Raw genomic sequence first — 13,878 nt, 5'->3', positions numbered from 1 at the left:
CCTTCTAGGGCCCAGCCCCACAGCCAGGGCAAGCTGCCCCCACCCTAAACCTGGCTTCTCTTCTGTATCAGCCCCCTCCTGGCCTGTCTGCTGAGAGTGTCCGATCTCAGATTTTCTCACAACGAGGCCCTGGTTTGAATGGACAGCAGGATACTCAGTGGATTAAATCAAGGCTTCAGAGGTGTGTCCTGGGATGCACAGAGACGAAGCTAGAGGTGGCAAGTTGGCCATCTTGAAGATAAAGAGTGGGAACCAGGAGCAGGAGTGCAGTTCCCAAGAGCCGGCTCCAGGGCAAGTCCAAGCGCACTGGCAGGGGGACCCCTCCTGTGGCAAGCGTCCCTGCAGACAGTGACTGAAGGCGACAGAAGAACAAGCAGTGCTGGAGGTTCCCGAGAGCCTTGACATCGAGTCACAGCGCAAGGACCCCAGCCGCCTGTGTGCTGCCCCAAGCCCTCTTCAGTTAGCAAGTGTGTCCACCTCCTCCATCAGCCAAGGGCTGAGAGCTCCCATCGGCGGAGAACAGCAGAGCCCAGGGGCCTACATCCTGCCTCAAATGACTCGGTTATTTCCAGAAGTTGAGGACTCCCCCATGAAGACTAAGATGGGGACTCTGATTGACGGGAACTGGGCAGCCTGCACATGCCATGGCCTTTGTAACTTCCTTTTTCTGATTCCAGTCCAGGCACTCCTGCTTAGCACACACCTCTGCGGTTCGTGCAGCAGCAACGGAATGTAGGAACTCGCCGCGTCCTGCAGGAAGCTCCCTGGTTTTGTATCTCGGTATGTGCGCTGACTTCCACATTGCCCAAAATAGCCAGGGAGCAGTTCCCCTGGCCAGACCCTCCAAGCTTAGCTGCATCCGAGCTGTCACCGTCTGCACAAAAGATACGGGCTAGCGGCAGCCCACGGAACAAGAAGCCCAGCCCCCATAATCGGGGGGCCGCTCCATTGTAGGAGCTGGTCGGTGGCCTGCTCTCCGCCGGAACCTAAGCAAGTGTTGCTTAAGGACATCTGGCCACTGGATGAGCTTCTACTGGCACAGCTGTCCGTGTTCTCCAATCTTAGAAAACTTGTAAGGTAGGTATTATCATTCCCATGACACAGAGGGGGGAAAGCAAGACTCAGAGAAACTGACATTCAGAGAAAATTGGTAACTTATCGGAACTCAAACTGCTAATAAGCACCAGAATCAAGGACAAACCCAGACTTCCCTGGCCTCGAAGCCATTCACGCCCGTCCACCAGTCCAGGTTGGCACGACCCAACAACAGAGGTAAGAATATATCTTGAGGTCACCTTGGGCTCTAGCTGGAAACTCTTATTGCTGGCAGCCGCGCGAGGGTTCCCTGGCTGGACGTGCAAAGGTGCTGAGGATCCCTGGCCGAAGGAGGTCTGGTGCCCGGTCTGCTGTGTGGTCCCAGCTCACACTGCAGGCCAGCTGGCCCAGAACCAGGGGATCTCACCATCCCCACAGGCAAGAGCTGATCTCCGGGAACCACGGAGGCCGACAGTTCCTGAGCCGGGGCCCAAGGTGAGCACCCTCTGGCTGGCCCCTCCTGAGCTGCCACCAGCAGCGGCACACCCAGCATTAAACACTCAGCCTCCAGAACAAGCCACCAGAACTGAGGCTCCATACAGCTTTCTCTGTGTGGCGGGTCGTTTGATTATTAAACATGGAAGGAACGGAACTGCCCCTGGTCCACACCCTCGACTTGAAAGCTCACACTCAGGGGTGCAGGTGACTCACTTCCCCACCTGTAACACGAAGCACCTGGAGTAATACACCATAAGGGTCTGTCTGCCAATGAAGTTTTACTTTTCAAATTAGTTTCATGTTCAGAGCCTTCACATTTCTCTTCTGACACTTGGATATGTGTTTAACCCAAAAGAGTGTCCCTACAAGCTAGTGAGTTCCTGGATGTGTCCAGGGATATTTTCTTACCCAGACCTAATTCTTCTACGTGCACAGGAAATGCAAGAATGGCCCTGAGGAGGATCAAAAGGAGTTTAGGAACCTCAAAATAGTACACGAATGGATGAGATGGATTGCCTGCCCTCTGCGGGGCATCTCCTAGCAGCCCAGGGTGAGCCCACCATTGCTTCATCTCTTCCCCAGCCTTGCCCTGGCAGGCCTCTCTGCCTCCAGTCTCCCCACTGACTCCCACTCATCCTGCAGTGGCAGACTGAGGAGCACAGCTCCATCACGTTACTCCCTTGTTCTATTATCTTCAATGGCTCCCCATGTTTCCAAGGAACACTCTCAAGCTCTTGGCCCTCAATGACATGGCCCAACCTCCTTCCTTGCCTCACTTCCCACTGCACCTCCAATGGGGTCTGGACAAATGAACTGTTTACTCATAATCTGATCCTTTGCCTTTACTCAGGATTCTCTCCCTGGGATGCCCCTCCTCTAGCTCCACATAACCCAGTCTTGTCACCTTCCAGACACAGCTCCTGGTTGCCTCCTTGGCCAGGCATCCCTGAGGCCCCAACCGAGAAATAACCCTCTTCTCTCCAACTTCCAAACTCCCAGTGCCACTGAGCCATCCTGTGATTAGAAAGGAGTCACTACCAGCACATAATGAAGCAGGAGAGCGAGGTTCTTGTCTCACAGAGTCGAAGAACGAATCTCACGGACAAAGGAGAGTGAGCAAAGTGATAGAATTTTATTAAGCAAGGAAACAGCAAAATCTCTCATGAGTGAGAGGGATCCCAAACAAGTTGTCACTGAGGGCTTTTATGGTTGGTCTTTTATTGAAAACTGACCAGGGAACTTAAATCTTTTTAACGTCTCTACCACTGATAGCACCATTGAGTAAGGACTGGTGATAACATCTTTAATGGCTTACTGCTTCTTTAGGGTCTGGTCATTTCTTGTGGTCACAATGTGAATACCAGAAAAGACCCCACGTCTGACGCCCAGGGCAGGGGGTCTGGTTTGTTCTCTTATCTCTGGTTTCGTTAGGCCTCAGCATTTCTGGGATTTGGGGTGAGCCTGATCATGTGGTCCCCTAAATGAGCCTAGTTACGTAGTCCCCTATCTATCCCTCCCTCCCTAGCCCCCCTCCCCCCTTACTCAATGACAGCACTTCCCAGTCTTCAATCGTACATCTATACTACAAGATCTTGCTTCGTAATTACACCCAGGTGTTCAGGGTTCTGATCACCTCCAGGGGCAGGTGAAAGGGGGAGCCTGGTTGTGAAAGGCTTGTGCCCCGACGCCATGTGTGGAGTCAAACAGAATAAAAGTGATTCCCAAATTTATCAATACGTACTGCCTATAATAACTGGAGCACCCATCACTTTCTTCCTTGTGTGATCATTATTCATGAATACACTTTCTCTTTCTCTTTCCTTTATTTCCTCAACCCCAAGTTTCTATCAATGATAAAATGACACAATTATTTAATTATGTGGGGGGAGGGCATCATCACATTAAATACACATGTCAAAATTGAGACTATTCAGACACTTAAATTGTGTGAGGGAAGAAGTATTTCTTGGAACCAAGGTGATGTTTTAGATGGGAGATTTTGAGAGAGATCCCTTCCGCAAAGGGAAGCAGTGGAATCACTCCGGGGGGGGGGGGGGTACCTTCCCCCCATTAATTTACATAATTAAATGTTTCCTGGAGGCAGGTATGTGAAAGGAAAAACTAAAAGTTACAAGGCTCTGTGTTCTGACTGCAGAGTACTGCCCCTGCTTTGTTTGTTTTTTTCCCCTTTTAAATATATGGACTTTTGCCCATCCTGATTGGATTCTCCTGGCAGCAGTCCCTTCCCACCCCTGCACCCCCAACCCCGTCCCTCACCCCTGCACATGTGCTGGATGCACTACAGAAGGTGAGAGCCTCACGCACCTGTGAAGGAGGTGGACGACCCCCCCCCAACCACTCCAGTAGAGGGGTGCTCTGCATGCTCTGGGCAGAAACACAGGAAGAGCGGCAGGGTCGTTGGGCCCTGGTTTAGTCCGTCCATCTCCCAGCCAGCCGCCCCTCACTCCTCGATCTGGTTCCCACCCGAAGAGTGGGAGGAGGAAGCCTGTGGGTTCACTGTAGCATGCTTGAACCTTACTGACTCCTGATATGCTCTGACCAACCTCCCTAACAGTTTCTTCATGTGTGCATCTTTTTTCATCTATGCTTATATATCTCTTTATATTTTGTGCCTATCCTTTAAAAAGCCATATTGGAGTGCTACTTGGGCAATATTATTATTACTATTGTTATTGTTATTATTATTATCATGTTAAAAACACAAAAATTAACAGCTATTTCCCTTTTTTTCCACGTACTACTTTTCACGTCGAAGCATATTTGACTTATAACTGATGTATGAACTCTTGCATTGTATCAATCGTCCATCATCATATCATAAACATAGTCTATGTTGCCTTTTCCCTTAAATTATCAGGTTTAATGACCAAGAAGCGTGCTCTTGGTCTATTGCCTATAATTGACTCTCTCACTCGCTAATCACGGGATGTGTGGGGTGTCTCTATTGCTGTTATGGACAATGCTGGGATAAAAAGGATCCCCACACAATATTTTTGTGAATCATCCGCAAAGATGAATTTTTAAAAAAAGGATGAACCATTTGCTAAAGAGAAAGAGCAGTTTCCACACTTCTGCCAAATCTTGACTATTCCTCTCCAGAAGTGTTTCCTCAACTCACAGTGGTGGTGGCACCTAATTTAAAGTGCACAGGCTTTAAGTTCAAATCCCAGCTGAATCACTTACTGTCTGAGAATGAAGGACCTTACTTCTCTGAGCCTCCATTTCCTCATCTGTAAAATAGCAGTAACGAAACTGAGCTCCTCGTGGGGATTAAATAAGATGGCAAATACCAGGGCCCTACCCAGGGTCTGCTTTATTTTAAGTACTAAATCCATTCTTCTTACCCTCCCTCCATACTCTCTTTCTCCCTGGAATTATTTGGGACAAGTGGTTTTTCACTTCTCTGGCTTCCCGTCCTTCTTGAATTGTGTTTCCCACAAAAGCCTCTGGCCATGGAACATGAAGTACCTCTGAAGGGTACTGCCCAGAAGAAATACAAAGCCAGCCACAAATTCAGGCCACATGTGTAACTTAAAATTATTTTGGTAACCACATTTAAAAAGTAAAAGTAAGGAGCCGAAATTAATTAAGCCATTTATTCAAGTATATTTTTAAAATTTATTTTATTTAACCCAGTGTATCCAAAATATTATCATTTCAATATGCAATCAATATTTTTAAGTATCAATTAGATATTTCGCATTTCTTTTTCTTGTTGTTTGTAACATCTTTGATATCTGATGTGCATTTTACACTTACAGCACATCTCAGTTTAGACTGGCTACATTTCAGGTGTGGTTCGAGGTTCTGTGTTAAATAGCACACAGGTCTAGACTTTAAGATGTAGCTTCTAACAGGTGTGCAGATGCTTCAAATGGGGCCATCAGCCAAGGGCTTATGAGTGTTGCCTGGAAACATCATTTCAGGTGCAGAATGCACATGTATTTTGATGGTTTGCATAACAAATGGAAATAAATGCAAGTCCCCACTTCGCAATAAATAAATAAATATAAATAAATAAATTTTAAAAACCTCTATAGTGTGGTTCAAGAACTCTAAGGAGCTCATCTTCTTTCTTTCCCTCCTGCACAAGATATCTCCCCTCTACCCCCCAGGTGACCAGGCTGTCTTACTTTTCTACCATGAAGGTCCCATGGGGACAGGGGGTGCCAAGACTTCATTTCTACACTTGGTGTCTAATAGACATCTCTACCTTTATCTGTTCAAACCTATATTCTGGAATAACCACCACTTTGTAAATATATTCCTTCTGCCCTTGACCTAGCTCAAAATGTGACAATTCCATTCTTCCTGTTGCTCTGGAGTCATTTTCAACTTCCCTCTCCCACATACTACACTAAAACGTCATCAAATCTCACACTCAGAAAGTATCTAGAACCTCAGCACTCTGACCACTTCTCATTATCTCTACTATCACTTTGGAATGAGCCATCAATACCTCTAGCCTGAATTAGTACAACATCCTTTTAACTGATAGTCTTGCTTCTTCCTTTGCTACCCATAGAACAGCTAAAATGATTCTTCTTTAAAATGCAAGCATACATCAGCAAGTCAGAAATACATATTTTAGTGACAATTAAAATGGTATAAAAATATACACCACTTAGGAATAACTCTAAACAAAATATGCACTATTTTATAAGCAAAATTATAAAATGTTATTTAAATATTTTAAAGAACATCTAAATACATGAGGATACAAACCATGTTCATGAACTGGAGGAGTCACTTTCATAAAGACAGTATATCTCTCCAAATTGCACTTTCAATCAAACCTGAACATAGCTTTTTTGTAGAGTCTGATAAACTCTTTCTAAAATTCGTATGAAGGAAGAACGTACCAAGAATGTCAAGACAGAATGGAAGAAGAAGAAAAAAAATAAAGAGATTCTTTTCAGATATCAAAATTTGTTATAAGCCTAGAATAAATCATTATATAGTACTGTCAAAAGGATAAACAAATGGACAGAATAGAGAACCCAGAAAGAGACCTTCATATACATGACAACTTGATTTACAACCGAGCTGGTGTAGATCAGTGACTGAAGAATGGCCTTTTTATTTTTTTTAATTTATTTTTATTTATTTATTTATTTATTTATTTATTTATTTATTTATTTATTTTTAAGAGAGAGAGTGAGTACAAGTGGAGAGAGGGGGAGAGGGAGAAGAAGACTCCCTGCCGAACAGGGAGCCTGATGCAGGACTCAATCCCAGGACCGTGGCATCATGACCTGAGCCGAAGGCAGATGCTTAACCAACTGAGCCCCCAGGCGCCCAAGAATGGCCTTTTTAATTAATAGAGCTAACACTCTTGGTTATCCATATGGGAAAAACAAGATAAAATAAAATATTACCCTTTATCTCATACCATACAGAAAAATCATTTTTAGATGGGACAAAATACTTAAATGTAAGAGGAAAAATTATAAAAGAAAATAATGTAAGAGAAAAATTGTATGACTTCGTAGCGGAAAAGAATTTCTTAGATAACACACGTATATCATAAAAGAAGGTATGGATAAATGAAGCTCATTTGAGATGAAGAAATTCGATTAGCAGAAATTGCAAAGAATATAATGAGACAAGGCATGAACAAGAGAAAAATATAATATACATATCTGACAAGGGATTAATATCCAAATATGTATTAAATTATAGAAAGTCAGTAGGGTAGAAAAGACAGATGATGCCAATGAGCAATGGACAAAAGATTTGAACGGGAAAAGGAATCCACAATAGCTAATAAGCATATAAAGAGATGCCCAACCTTAGTAATTCAGGAAATGCAAATTAAAAACCTAGGTAGATTGTCATTTTCACTAGATTGGCAAAAATTAAAACTCCAGCAATATCAAATGTTGGTGAGGATGTGGAGCAACAGAAACTTTAACGTATTGCTGATGGATTGGTAAAATGGTGCAATTGGTTTAGAAAGCAATTTGGTAACATCCAGCAGGGTGAAGATATGTAAACCTACCAATTCCACTTCCAGGGCATATACCTTAGAGAATTCTTACACAAGTACCCTGGGATATATGCACAAGGGGAGTCCTAGCAATACTTTCTAGTGCTGGAGCACTTAACAGCTTATAAGAGAAAAACAAAAACCTAAAAAAATCCCAAGTGCCCACCAGAATTAACTTGGGGAAATATATTAAGATATATTTATATATAACAGAATACAGCAAGCAGTAAACATGAATGAATTAGAAGCACATGCAACAATACAAAGGAATTCCAGAACCATAATGTGGAGCAAATGAAGCAAGTCTTAAAGGATATTTAATTCCTATTTACAAAGTCCAAAAAACATGCAAAACTAAATAACACATATTTAGCAATTTAAATATATGAAGCAAAACTATAAAGAAAAGCAAGGGATCAATAAGCCCCAAATTCTGGACAACCATATTCTCTGACGGGAGAGGGAGAGGCTAAGCCTATGAAGGACCTCAAAGGTGCTGACGATTTAAAAAACAAAACAAAACACCTAGGTGATATTTCTTATACCTTATATGCTGTTTCTAAATTTTCTTTTCTACCTACTCACCATTTAGAAGTTCCCTAAGTCTGGGGGAGTACAGCCCAGGTCCTCACGCTGAACAGGAAGGCCCTCCCTCACCTGACCCCGTGACATCCCTCTCTGGCTGGGTCACCCAGCCTGCCCCTCACCACCTCTGCCCTGCTGGCCCCCACCAGGCCTCCTTGCACTGCACCTTGACATTCTCTATTCCCCTGCCCCAGAATGTTCTCAAAAATCACAAGGCTCAGACCCTCCCTTCCTTCATGGCTCCACCCAGAAGGCGCACACGTTCCCGGCCTCCCGATCCCCTACTCCCAACCCCTGCTCCCCAGCCCACTGCACCAAGCACCACTGGGCCCATCCACTGGCCCCAGTGCCTTTACCAGTGCTGACAGGAAGTGGCTCTCCATAAGTATTTCTCAAATAATTGAATGGATGATTTTGCAGAATATCATGTCAACATCGAAATATCCTTGGAAAGAGTAATACATAAAATCCCGAGTTGATGGATTAGCTTCTCATCACTTGAGAGAAGCTGGGACAAAGGATTGGTTCAGTGTTCTATAAGGTATGATTTCAGAAGAGAAAAACAAATTCTCTGTGAGCCAGGTGGTCCTGCTTATTCAGGTTTCTAGGGTTTGATGTGGTAATTCACGAGGAGAGGGAGGCCCGCAGAGGCACCTACTTACCAGACCCCCGGGAATGACCACCGGACCTGGACAAAGCTAGCTCTCTTGGTGACCGGCCTGAAGTGGCCCACGCTGCTCAACACCCTTCAGAGGCCTGTGTGGGGGCTGGGCAGAGGAGACTCCCAGTCAGCCTCCTCCCTCCATCCCTGGGATTTAGCACAGACAGGCCCACATCCAGCCTCTCCCAGGTGTGGAATGTCACCTTCCTTAGCAGAAGCGTGAGGAAGGGCTTGACCTGAGGTAGGAGGATGAGGAATGAAGCTGGAGTCCAGCCCGGCTCGGCAAACTCCAGCAGTGAGAGACACCCCAGCAGAGCTGCGCCTTCGAGTGGCCCCCACCACCTGCACCAGCCATCCAGCACACACTTCCTGCTCATCAACCCACCTCCTCTCCCGCATCCACAAGCCCAGATCAGGCACCGGTTGTCACGTGTGCTCCCATGCCCAGCTTTCCAGGAGGCAGCCAGTAGGCCCCTCCCTGACAGACAGGACCTCCATGCCCACCTCTGGCCCGGCGTGGCCTGGTCAAGAACAAGGTGACTTACCCAGAGGTGTGGTGGTCAGGGCCTGCAGACGTCAGGTGGCATGGGTGCCCCCAGCCCCAGCCAAAGCCCCTCAGGACTGGGGGAAGAGGATTCAGCCAGCATTGTTAGTCTCCAATAATGTTTCACTATGAATCACTTGAGCTGCGTTTCTGCTCATTTCCTGGAGAAAGCAGAAGTGGAGAGTCAGCAGATGCTTACTTCTGCCCATTACCCAGACATTAACAGAACTGCCTGAGTTCTGGTGGATGACTCGGGCCCTGTAGAAAGGCCCCGGAGGGCAGTATGCTCAGTGGTCAAGCAGTGCTGGCTGGGGCCAAGGACAAAGAGGAAAAGCTAATGAATAGTGGACACACAATTTAGCCCTGTGCTGTCCAGTTGGACTTCCCCTTGAACCTCTGGTAAACACAGACAATAGTGGTGCTTAGGTGAATTTAGTTAGAGATGCGTCTAAAGTGCATCCATGCACATTGCATGGAGTCATCAGCCTCCCCTCTCTCAGGCCCAGAGAGAGCTTTTTACTTGGATTCCTTCCTCCTGCATCCTCAGACTTAAGTTGTACTACTGACCAAGGGAGTCCTCCAGTGTTAGATGGCCAGCTGTGGGTAACATTGAATTCATGATGAAAGAAAAGTTTAAATAATAGGATGAAGTCCTCTGAAACTCAGCATCACAATGCTCTTTCCTTCAGGTATATTCACTTGAATCATTTCATATCACCTATCCACAACATCATCCCTGTAACATCAGCCAACATGTCCACCCAAACAAAATACCTCCCTGTGCCACATGAGCAAAAGCGGTGGGTAGCATGAATGCCTGATCCTTACAAGCTAGCTCATCACCTGTTCCTAGTTCACAACCAACTGACCATTCATAAGTAACTAGAAGTGAGGGGCAACATCCTTTCTTATGGGAGGCAAAAAGGCTTTGACATTGATTCAAAAATGAAAACACAGTTATAACGAAACTCAACTCTTGCCAGTGTGAATTTGCCAGGAGACAGCAGCCAAAATGGGAGACCTGTCCAGCTTAAGCCCTAGGCCACATGCCCCTGCTGACCCCAAGCCCATTCCCCAGAGGGGGCAGAGGTACCAGCATGCTTACTTGAAGCTTTCATTTTATGGGTACAAAGGAAGCTACACTGGAAGCTGGAAACCCGGAAGCACAGGAGGGGCAACTTGGGGTCACCCTGAGACACGTCACAGTGCATACAGCAGCATGAGAATCACCTTGTCAGGCAGGAATGGGCACCAGTGTTTTTAAAGCAACTAATTAAAATCTCTGCTTATACTATTTCCAAGATCCATGATGCTGTATACTGTGCACCACTGTGGGAAAAGAAACATTAATTTTCTTGGCAACTGGCACAAGACCCTTCCCCAGGAAGGAGAGACCTGCTTTTGCTGACTTAAGAGGATAGATTGTTAGAGGCTGGGCTCCTGGGTCGAAAATCTCAGTTGAAATTGTCACTACTATACTAAAACAGTTAACATCTTTACGTCGTTTCTTCTTTGTGGGGTTGAACGACTGTGATGTCGTAGGAACAAATCAAGTAATATTTGCAAGCGGGTTTTTAAACACTAGAAAGAGCTGTAAGAGTATGAGTTGTTATTACTGAGACACTTGACCATGCTCGGACACTGAAGCAGCCAGGGAACAATGAATTGTTCATGTACATGTGTATTTTTATTGAAGGGAAATGTGAGATTCTGTGATTTTTTCTAAAATGTCCAAAATTAGCAATTATACTTCTGCTTCCATTTATGACAATGTAACTGTTACAGAACGTACCCTCCCACTGAAAGTAACTCTAAATATATAAGACAACTGTTTCCTGCATTGAGTAGCAGGAAGCAGAAGACAACAGTCCTTGGGACAAGAATAACATAAAAGGTGAACCCCACAGTTGCCCTGGCTTTCTGCCTATGGCTACTTCCTGACAAGGTGCAAGCAAGCAGAGGCCCAGGGGCAATAATCTCCCTGAACTAAAAATGTGTAAGACAGAAGGGGCTGGAATGTTCAGGGCAGAGTCCTGAGAAGAATATGTTTTGTGGGAATTCATCATGTGTGTCCTTGGCCAAGGGTTGCCTGTGCATGTATGGGGTAAGATTTCAAAAGACCTAGATCACCTTCTCCAAGGCTGGGAACTGAATGGAGGTGGCAGAGATTGGGCAGCGTTAGGAAGGTTAGAGTTACATCCCATTCAGATTGGAAGGACTTCACTGAGCATGTTGAGAATTCATCTTACAGTCCAGAAAGACCACACAGAGAAGTAAGAACCGCATCCTAGAGCAGGAGCCAAGAACTAGGAACAAGTTCAAAACTGAAATAGAAAAGTCCTAACAAATAATAAAAGCAAACCTGGCAGAACCAAAAGGAGATTCCAGTAGTTAAACTGCCAACCAGAACAAAACTCATCATCTTCTAATGGAAGAAAACATAACGCAGCATCCCTTCAGTGTAACATCTACACTCTCCAGCATACGACTAAAATTAGTAGAAATCTGGAGAAATAGAAAAATGTGACCTATAACAAGAAAAATAACTGTCAATACAAACAGACCCCAAGATGAACCCCATGTTGGAAGTATCACCCAGGGACTTTTAAAGCAGCTATTAGAAATATATTCAAGGACTTAAAAAGAAAAGATAGTCATAATAATTGCAAGGTAGGAAATTTCAGCAAATAAATGGAAACTATAAGAAGATTGGAATGTAGAACATCCAATGGGAAAAAGACAGTCTCTTCCACAAATGGTGCTGGGAAAACTGGTCAGCTACATGCAAAAGAATGAAACTGAGACACTTTCTTACACCATACAGAAAAATAAATTCAAAATGGATTAAAGACCTAAATGTGAGACTTAAAACCATAAAAATCCTTGAAGAGAGCACAGGCAGTAAGGTCTCTGACACCAGTCATAGCAACGTTTTTCTAGATATGTCTCTTGAGGCAAGGGAAATAAAGGTAAAAATAAACTATTGGGGCTACATAAAAATAAGAAGTTTCTACATGGCAAAGGAAACAATCAACAAAACTAAAAGGCAACCTACTGAATGTAGGGAGATATTTGGAAATGACATATCAAATAAAGGGTTAGTGCCCAAAATATATAAAGAACTTACACAAATCAACACCAAAAAAAAAATAATAATAATAATCCTATTTAAAAATGGGCAGAAGAAATGAACAGACATTTCTCCAAAGAAGACATCCAGATGGCCAACAGACACATGAAAAGATGCTCAACATCCTTCATCATCAGGAAAATGCAAATCAAAACTACAATGAGATATCACCTCACACCTGTCAAAATAGCTAAAATAAAAAACACAAGAAACAACAAGTGTTGGTGAGGATGTGGGAAAAAAAGAACCCTCCGGCACTATTGGTGGGAATGCAAAGTGGCACAGCCGCTGTAGAAAACAGTATGGAGGTTCCTCAAAAAGTTAAAAACAGAACTACCGTGGATCCAGTAATCACGCCACTGGGTATTTGCCCCCAAAATACAAAAACACTAATTCAAAGGGATACACACACCTCTATGTTTATAGTAGCATTATTTACAGTAACCAAATTATGGAAGCAGCCCAAGTATTCATCAATAGATGAATGGATAAAGAAGATGTGGTATAAGTATGCAATGGAATATTATTTGGCCATAACGAAGAACGAAATCTTGTCATTTGCAATGACATGGATGGAGCTAGAGAGTATAATGCTAAGTGAAACAAGTCAGTCAGAGAAAGACAAATACCATACAATTTCACTCATATGTGAAATTTAAGAAACAAAACAAACAAGCAACAAAACAAACAAGCAAAGGGAAAAAAAAGAGAGAGGCAAACCAAGAAACAGACTCTTAACTATAGAGAGCAAACTGATGGTTACCAGAGGGGTGGAGGGTGGGAGGTTGGGTTAAATAGGTGATGGGGATTAAGGAGTGCACTTACTGTGATGAGCACTGGGAGATGTATGGAAGTGTTGAATCACTATATTGTACACCTGAAACTAATATAACACTGTATGTGTTAAATAATAAAATAAGAGAAGGACAAAACAATGTAAATTTTAGAACCAGAAAGTACATTTGTAATGAAAATTTTACTGATGGCCAACAACAGAATGGTGACTGCAATAATAATAATAATAATAATGAATTTGAAGACCAATCCATAGAAATTATTCAATCTGAAAGAGAAGAAAAGATTGAAGAAAAATAAACATGCACTCAGTAGCCTTTGGGACAATACCAAATGGCATAATAGATGTGTAACTGAAGTCCCAGAAGGAAAGAAGAGAGAGAAGAGAGTAAAGTATTTGAAGAAATAATGTTTGAAATTTCTAAAGTTTGTTGAAAAGTAACAAATTGCAGATACAATAAGCTTATTAAGTCCCAAGCACAACACAATGGAAAGAAACCCACACTTAGGGACATTACTGTCAAACTCCTAACATTGAAAAACAAAAGGTTATCTTAAAACAGAGAAAATTAGTATTACATTCAGGGGAACAAAAACACAACCTCGGGCAGATGTTTTGT

General features: G+C 43.8%; 1 protein-coding gene across 5 annotated transcripts in view; it reads right to left on the bottom strand.

Moving 5' to 3' along the window:
- Positions 1–9,455, bottom strand: part of WDFY4 (WDFY family member 4) — a 285,720-nt gene extending 276,265 nt beyond the window's left edge. For 3 of the 5 annotated variants that reach the window (XM_032432233.1, XM_032432238.1, XM_032432237.1), the window contains exon 1: positions 9,335–9,455. The gene's annotated coding sequence lies outside the window, so the exon portion shown is untranslated. Of the gene's footprint in view, positions 1–8,128; positions 8,168–8,790; positions 8,896–9,334 lie in introns of those variants that run through there. The other 2 variants (XM_032432234.1, XM_032432236.1) reach the window with 2 other exon arrangements.
- Between the last annotated feature and the right edge of the window lie 4,423 nt (positions 9,456–13,878).

Source organism: Phoca vitulina, unplaced genomic scaffold, assembly GCF_004348235.1.
Source record: "Phoca vitulina isolate PV1807 unplaced genomic scaffold, GSC_HSeal_1.0 scaffold48, whole genome shotgun sequence".
Lineage (NCBI taxonomy): Eukaryota > Metazoa > Chordata > Mammalia > Carnivora > Phocidae > Phoca > Phoca vitulina.
The sequence above is the reverse complement of the archived record's forward strand: the minus strand, read 5'-3'. Positions and strand labels throughout refer to the sequence as shown.